This window comes from Choloepus didactylus, chromosome 8, assembly GCF_015220235.1.
Source record: "Choloepus didactylus isolate mChoDid1 chromosome 8, mChoDid1.pri, whole genome shotgun sequence".
NCBI classification, from domain to species: domain Eukaryota; kingdom Metazoa; phylum Chordata; class Mammalia; order Pilosa; family Megalonychidae; genus Choloepus; species Choloepus didactylus.
The window spans coordinates 21207115-21214206 of NC_051314.1; positions in this window are offsets into that span (position 1 = coordinate 21207115).

The window sequence follows — 7092 nt, forward strand, 5'->3', positions numbered from 1 at the left end:
TGGCCCTGCACTCTTCTGTCACGTGGCAATGCACATGGCAGCCTCTGCCAGCCTCTCACTTCTCCTCTGGGTTCCACTGACCTGCAGGTTCTTGCTTTCCCTGGCTTTCTCCATCTGAATTTCACTCTGCTTATAAAGGACTCCAGAAATAGGCTTAAGAACCATTCTGACTGAGGTGGGCCACACATTAACTGAAGTAATCTTATCAAAAGGTCCTACTTACAATGGGTTCATACCCGCAGGAATAGATTAAGTTTAAGAACATGTTTTTCTGGGGGTACATACCTCCAAACCACCACAGTTGTATTCATCCTAGCTATTTTAATGTCCGAGTCCAGTATAAGTCCAATAAGTGAATTTCCTGTGGGTCTGTTCATCTCTTGGTCATTTCTTAGTATGCTTGGTAATTTTTAATGGAATCCTGGACATTGTGAATGAAAAATTGTAGAACTTGTGGATGAAATTATTCTTTTCCAGAGGATTCACCCTATTCCCTGGCAGACAGCTGAAGCAGGGACACCTCAAGCCATTCGAGAATTAAGCTTACTCCAGACTGGGCTTTGGATTTCATAAAGCTGGCTCTATCTCTAGTTATGCTGTAGTCTTCCAGAGGTCATAACTGAGAGCCTGGGGTGGTGTTTTTTGTTTTGTTTTTTAAAATTGTGGAATATAACATATAGACATAGATAAATTTCCAAGTGCAATTTAACAAGTAGTTAGAGAGCACATTTCCAAGAATGTTATGGGTTACAATTCCCCAGTTTCAGTTATTTTCTTATTGTGAAATATATATGCAAAAAGGTGATAACTTTCATAGTACAATTTAACAAGGAGTTATATAGGAAATTTCCAAGAATGTTATGGAATACAGTACCATAGTTTCACTTATTTCCTTATTGTGGAATATAACATATATACAAGAAGGTGGTAACTTTACAATTTAAGAAGAACCTATATAGCAAACTTCAAAGAACGTGATGGGTTACAGTTCCACCACTTCAGTTATTTCCTTCTAGCTATTTTAATACCCTAGCAACTAAGAAAATAAAATTATATAGAGATTCAGTATTCATAATCTTTTGTTAAATTCTATCTTGTCTGTTGCTAACCCTTCCTCTAGTTTAATCATGTTACTGATCTTCAGGGATGTCTAGGCAGTGACCACCCCAACTTGTTCCTGCTGAAAACAGGTGTTGGTATTATGGGAAAAGGGGATGCAACTGGTTGATGTTCTTGAAGAGGCTATTGCCTCTGGGTTCTGGGACTTAGCTGGCATAGGAGCTCTCTGGAGGATTTAAGTTCCTGAAGAATAAACTTAGTGAGTGTAACTTTTTATAGTCTCAGGGACCTGGATATTCTTTAGGGTTTTCAGGACTACTATTGACTTGGGCTTATCATACGTGGCCATTTGGGATATCTAGGTGAAGCTTGCATAGGAGTAACCTCCAGGACAGCCTCTCGACTCTATTTGAAATCTCTTAGCCACTAAAACATTGTTTTGTTGCCTTTCTTTTCCTTCTTTGGTCAAAAAGGCATTCTCAACCCCTCGATGCCAGGGTCAGACTTCTTTCCAGAATCCTTATCCCAGGGAGATTCACTCACTTTGGTGTGTGTCTGTGTGTGTGTGTCCTGTCCCACGTCAGGGGGAGGGTGATGAATTTATTTGCAGAGTTGGGCTTAGAGAGAGAAAGTCCACATTTGAGCAACAAAAGAGGTTCTCTGGAGGTGACTCCTAGGCAAACCTCAAGATCGAGGGCTTGACTTATAAAGTAGGGGGTCCCTAAATTCTCACAGCATATGTTTTGTCCATGATAATCAATCAGTATCTCACATTATCATCACTTTCTTGTACAATCCTTATCACTCACCATTTTAAACAATTCTGATGACCCAAAATACCCCATAGCTCTTAGCAGCACGTAATTATTGGTCCTTAGTATTTGTGTGGTACTAGTAAGGTATTCCTATTAATCATAGTCCCTATTATGCAATAGGTCGATTTTCCTGATATACCACTCTGTTGTCAATTCTCTGTACTAGTATCATACCTTAGAAATATATCATGTAAGCACCTATCTATATTTGTAGTGCTTATCTGTGAGATACATGACTTCAAACAACCCCTTTCAATCCTGTTCATCTTCTATGCAACTCTGATACTTATAATCCCATTAACAAATAATCATCATCCCTATCCATTCCCATACACTCAAATCCACCCTTATTAACATATCTGAACATATTAGGTTATCATTCTCCCTTCACTAGCTCCTGTCTATCTCCAAGTCCCCAATATTTTACATTATATTTACATTATATTGATTTAACATTGTTCAGGGAGTTCATAGTAATGGTAACATACAGTATTTTTCCTTTTGTGTTTGACTTCTTTCACTCAGTATTATCTCTTCAAGGTTCATCCATGTTGCCATATATTTCAGGACCTTGTTCCTTCTTACTGCTGTGTAATATTCCATTGTATGTATTTACCACATTTTGTTTATCCACTTGTCTGTTAAAAAATTGAAAAAAAATCAGTAGAAAAATGGGAGTAAAAACTAAATGACAAATAGGGTGGGATGGGGGGATGGTTTGGGTATTCTTTTTTCACTTTTATTTTTTATTCTTATTCTGATTCTTTCTGATGTAAGGAAAATGTTCAGAAATAGATTGTGGTGATGAACGCATAACTATATGATCATACTGTGAACAGTTGATTGTATACCATGGATGACTGTATGGTTTGTGAATATATTTCAATAAAACTGAATTAAAAAAAAAAAAAAAAAAAGAAGGGAAAGTTAAAAAAAAAAAAAAAAGAAAAACAAGGAAAAAAAAAGATGTAGTGCCCCCTTGAGGAGCCTGTGGAGAATGCAGGGGTATTCGCCTACCCCACCTCCATGGTTGCTAACATGACCACAGACATAGGGGACTGGTGGTTTGATGGGTTGAGCCCTCTACCATAAGTTTTACCCTTGGGAAGACGGTTGCTGCAAAGGAGAGGCTAGGCCTCCCTGTATTTGTGCCTAAGAGTCTCCTCCTGAATGCCTCTTTGTTGCTCAGATGTGGCCCTCTCTCTCTGGCTAAGCCAACTTGAAAGGTGAAATCACTGCCCTCCCCCCTACGTGGGATCAGACACCCAGGGAAGTGAATCTCCCTGGCAACGTGGAATATGACTCCCGGGGAGGAATGCAGACCCGGCATCGTAGGATGGAGAACATCTTCTTGACCAAAAGGGGGATGTGAAAGGAAATGAAATAAGCTTCAGTGGCAGAGAGATTCCAAAACGAGCCGAGAGATCACTCTGGTGGGCACTCTTACGCACACTTTAGACAACCTTTTTTAGGTTCTAAAGAATTGGGGTAGCTGGTGGTGGATACCTGAAACTATCAAACTACAACCCAGAACCCATGAATCTCGAAGACAGTTATATAAAAATGTAGCTTATGAGGGGTGACAGTGGGATTGGGAATGCCATAAGGACCAAACTCCACTTTGTCTAGTTTATGGATGGATGTGTAGAAAAGTAGGGGAAGGAAACAAACAGACAAAGGTACCCAGTGTTCTTTTTTACTTCAATTGCTCTTTTTCACTCTAATTATTATTCTTGTTATTTTTGTGTGTGTGCTAATGAAGGTGTCAGGGATTGATTTAGGTGATGAATGTACAACTATGTAATGGTACTGTAAACAATCGAAAGTACAATTTGTTTTGTATGACTGCGTGGTATGTGAATATATCTCAATAAAATGATGATTAAAAAAAAAAAAAAAAATCTGTCCTAGTTTGCTAATGCTGCAGAATGCAAAACACCAGAGATGGATTGGCTTTTATAAAACGGGGATTTATTTCGCTACACAGTTACAGTCTTAAGGCCATAAAGCGTCCAAGGCAACACATCAGCAATCGGGTACCCTCACCGGAGGATGGCCAATGGCCTCCGGAAAACCTCTGTTAGCTAGGAAGGCAGCTGGCATCTGCTCCAAAGCTCCGGCCTCAAAACGGCTTTCTCCCAGGACGTTCCTCTCCAGCAAGCTTGCTCCTCTTCAAAACATCACTCCCAGCTGCACTCTCTTCCTTCAATCTGGACACTTGGATTGCTTCCATCTCTTGGCAATTGTGAGCAATACTGCTGTGAACCTGGGTGTACAGATGTCTGTTCATGTCACTGCTTTCAGAACTTCTGGGTGTATACTGAAAAGTGGAATTGCTTGGTTGTAGGGTAATTTGATATCTAGTTTTCTGAGAAACCACCAAACTTCCACGGTGGCTGTACCATTATACGTTCCCACCAGCAATGAATAAGAGTTCCAATTTCTTGACATCTGTTTCAGGGTTTGTTGTTTACTGTTTGTTTAATGGCAGCCATTCTTATTGGTGTGAGATGTCTCATTGTGGTTTTGATTTGCATTTCCCTAACAGCTAATGAAGATGAACATTTTTTCACATGTTTTTTAGCAATTTGTATTTCCTCTTTGGAAAAATGCCTTTTCATATATTTTGTCCCTTTTATAATTGGGCTGTTTGTACTTTTGTTGTTGAGATGTAGGATTTCTTTATATATGCATGGTCCAGTTTGCTAATACTGCCATTATGCAAAATACCAGAAATGGATTGGCTTTTATGAAGGGGTTTTATTTGGTTACAAATTTACAGTTCTACAGCTGTAAAAGTGTCCAAACCAAGGTATTTGGAGAAAGGCCATTGGTGTCCGGAAAACCTCTGTTAGCTTGGAAGGCATGTGGCTGGTGTCTCCTTGCTCCCAGGTTGTGTTTCAAAATGATGTTCTCCAAAATGTCTGTAGGCTTTGCTTCTTGGGGTAAATTCTGGGCTAGTATCTTCAAGTGTCAGCAAAAGTCTGCTTTCAATGGCCATCTCCAAAACGTCTCTAAGCTTCAGCTAATGTCAGAGGTCTGCAACTCCAAGCATGTCTAAGCATCAGTGTCAGCAAGCATCTGGGCCTGTGTGGCTCTCCCTCTCTCTCTTTTAAAATTCAATTTTATTGAGATATATTCACATAGAATACAGTCATACAAAGTGTGCAATCAGTTTTTCACAGACCATCATATAGTTATGCATTCATCACCCCAATCTATTTTTTGAACATTTTCCTTGTACCAGAAAAAGTGAAAAAAAGAATAAAAAGTGAAAGTAAAAAAGAACACCCAAATCATCCCCCACCACCCTATTTTTCATTTAGTTTTTGTCCCTATTTTTTCTACTCATCCATCCATTCACTGGATAAAGGGGGTGTGATCAACAGGGCTTTCACAATCACACTGTCACCCCTTGTAAGCTACATTGCTATACAGTCGTCTTCAAGTCAGGGCTACTGGGTTGCAGTTTGATAGTTTCAGGTACTTATTTCTAGCTATTCCAATGCATTAAAACCTAAAAAGTCTTATCTATATAGTGCATAAGAATGCCCACCAGAGTGACCTCCTGGCTCCATTTAGAATTTCTCAGCCACTGAAACTTTATTTCCTTTCATTTTGCATCCCCCTTTTGGTCAAGAAGATGTTCTCAATCCCAAGAGGTCAGGTCCAGATTCATCCCCGGGAGTCATATCCCACATTGCCAGGGATATTTACACCCCTAGGTGTCAGATCCCATGGAGGGGGGAGGGCAATGAGTTCACCCATGTGTGGCTCTTTTAAAGTACTCCAGTGATTAAATCAAGACCCGCATTGAAAGAGCGGGGCCACTTCTCCATGGAAGTAATCTAATCAAAGGTATTACCCACAGTTGGGTGGGTCACATCTCCATAGAAACAGCCTAATCCAAGGATTCCAACCTAATCAACACTAATACGTCTGCCCCCACAAGACTGCATTAAAGAACATGGCATTTTGGGGGACATAATACATACAAACTGCACAATGCAGGATATCAGTCTATTATCAGATATACAGTTTCCAAATATTTTCTCCCATTGAGTTGCCTCTTCACCTTTTTGACAAAGTCTTTTGAGGCGCAGAAACTTTTGCTTTTGAGGAGTCCCCATTTATCTATTTTTTTCTTTTGTTGCTTGTGCTTTACGTGTAAGATCTGAGACACTACCTCCTATTACAAGTCTTGAAGATGTTTCCCTATGTTATCTTCTAAGAGTTTTATTGTGCTCTGTCTTATATTGAGGTCTTTGATCCACTTTGAGTTAATTTTTGTATAAGGTGTGAGATAGGGGTCCTCTTTCATTCTTTTGGATATTGATATCCAGTTCTCCCAGCTCCATTTGTTGAAGAGACTATTCTGTCCCAGTACAGTGGGTTTGGGGGCCTTATCAAAAATCAGTTGACCATAGATCTAGGGTCTATTTCTGAACTCTCATTTTGATTCCATTGATCAATATGTCTATCTTTGTGCCAATACCATGCTGTTTTGACCACTGTGGCTTTATAGTAGGCTTCAAAGTCTGCAAGTGTAAGTCCTCCCACTTTGTTCTTGTTTTTTAGAATGTTTTTGGCAATTCAAGGCCCCCTTCCCTTACAAATAAATTTGATAACTAGCTTTTCCATATCTGCAAAGTAGGTTGTTGGAATTTTAGATTGGAGTTGCATTGACTCTGTACATCAGTTTGTGTAGACTTGACATTTTAAGGAGGTTTAGCCTTCCTATCCATGAACATGGAATATCTTTCCATCTCTTCAGGTCCCCTTTGATTTATTTTAGCAACAATTTATAATTTTCTTGTAGTGGTCTTTTACATCCTTGGTTAAATTTATTCCTAGGTACTTGACTTTTTAGTTATTACTGTGAATGGATTTTTTTTTTTTTGATTGCCACTTCAGTTAGATCGTTAGTAGTGTATAGGAACATTACTGACTCATGTGCATTAATCTTGTATCCCATTACTCTGCTGAATTTATTAGCTCAAGTAGCTTTGTCATTGATTTCTCAGAATTTTCTAAATATAAGATCATAACACCTGCAAATAATGACAATTTTACTTCTTTCTTTCCATTTGGATACCTTTTATTTCTTTGTCTTGGCAAACTGCTGTGGCTAGAACTTCTAGCACAATGTTGACTAATAGTGGTGATAGTGGGCATCCATATCTCATTCCCAATCTTAGGGGGAATGCTTTCAGTCTCT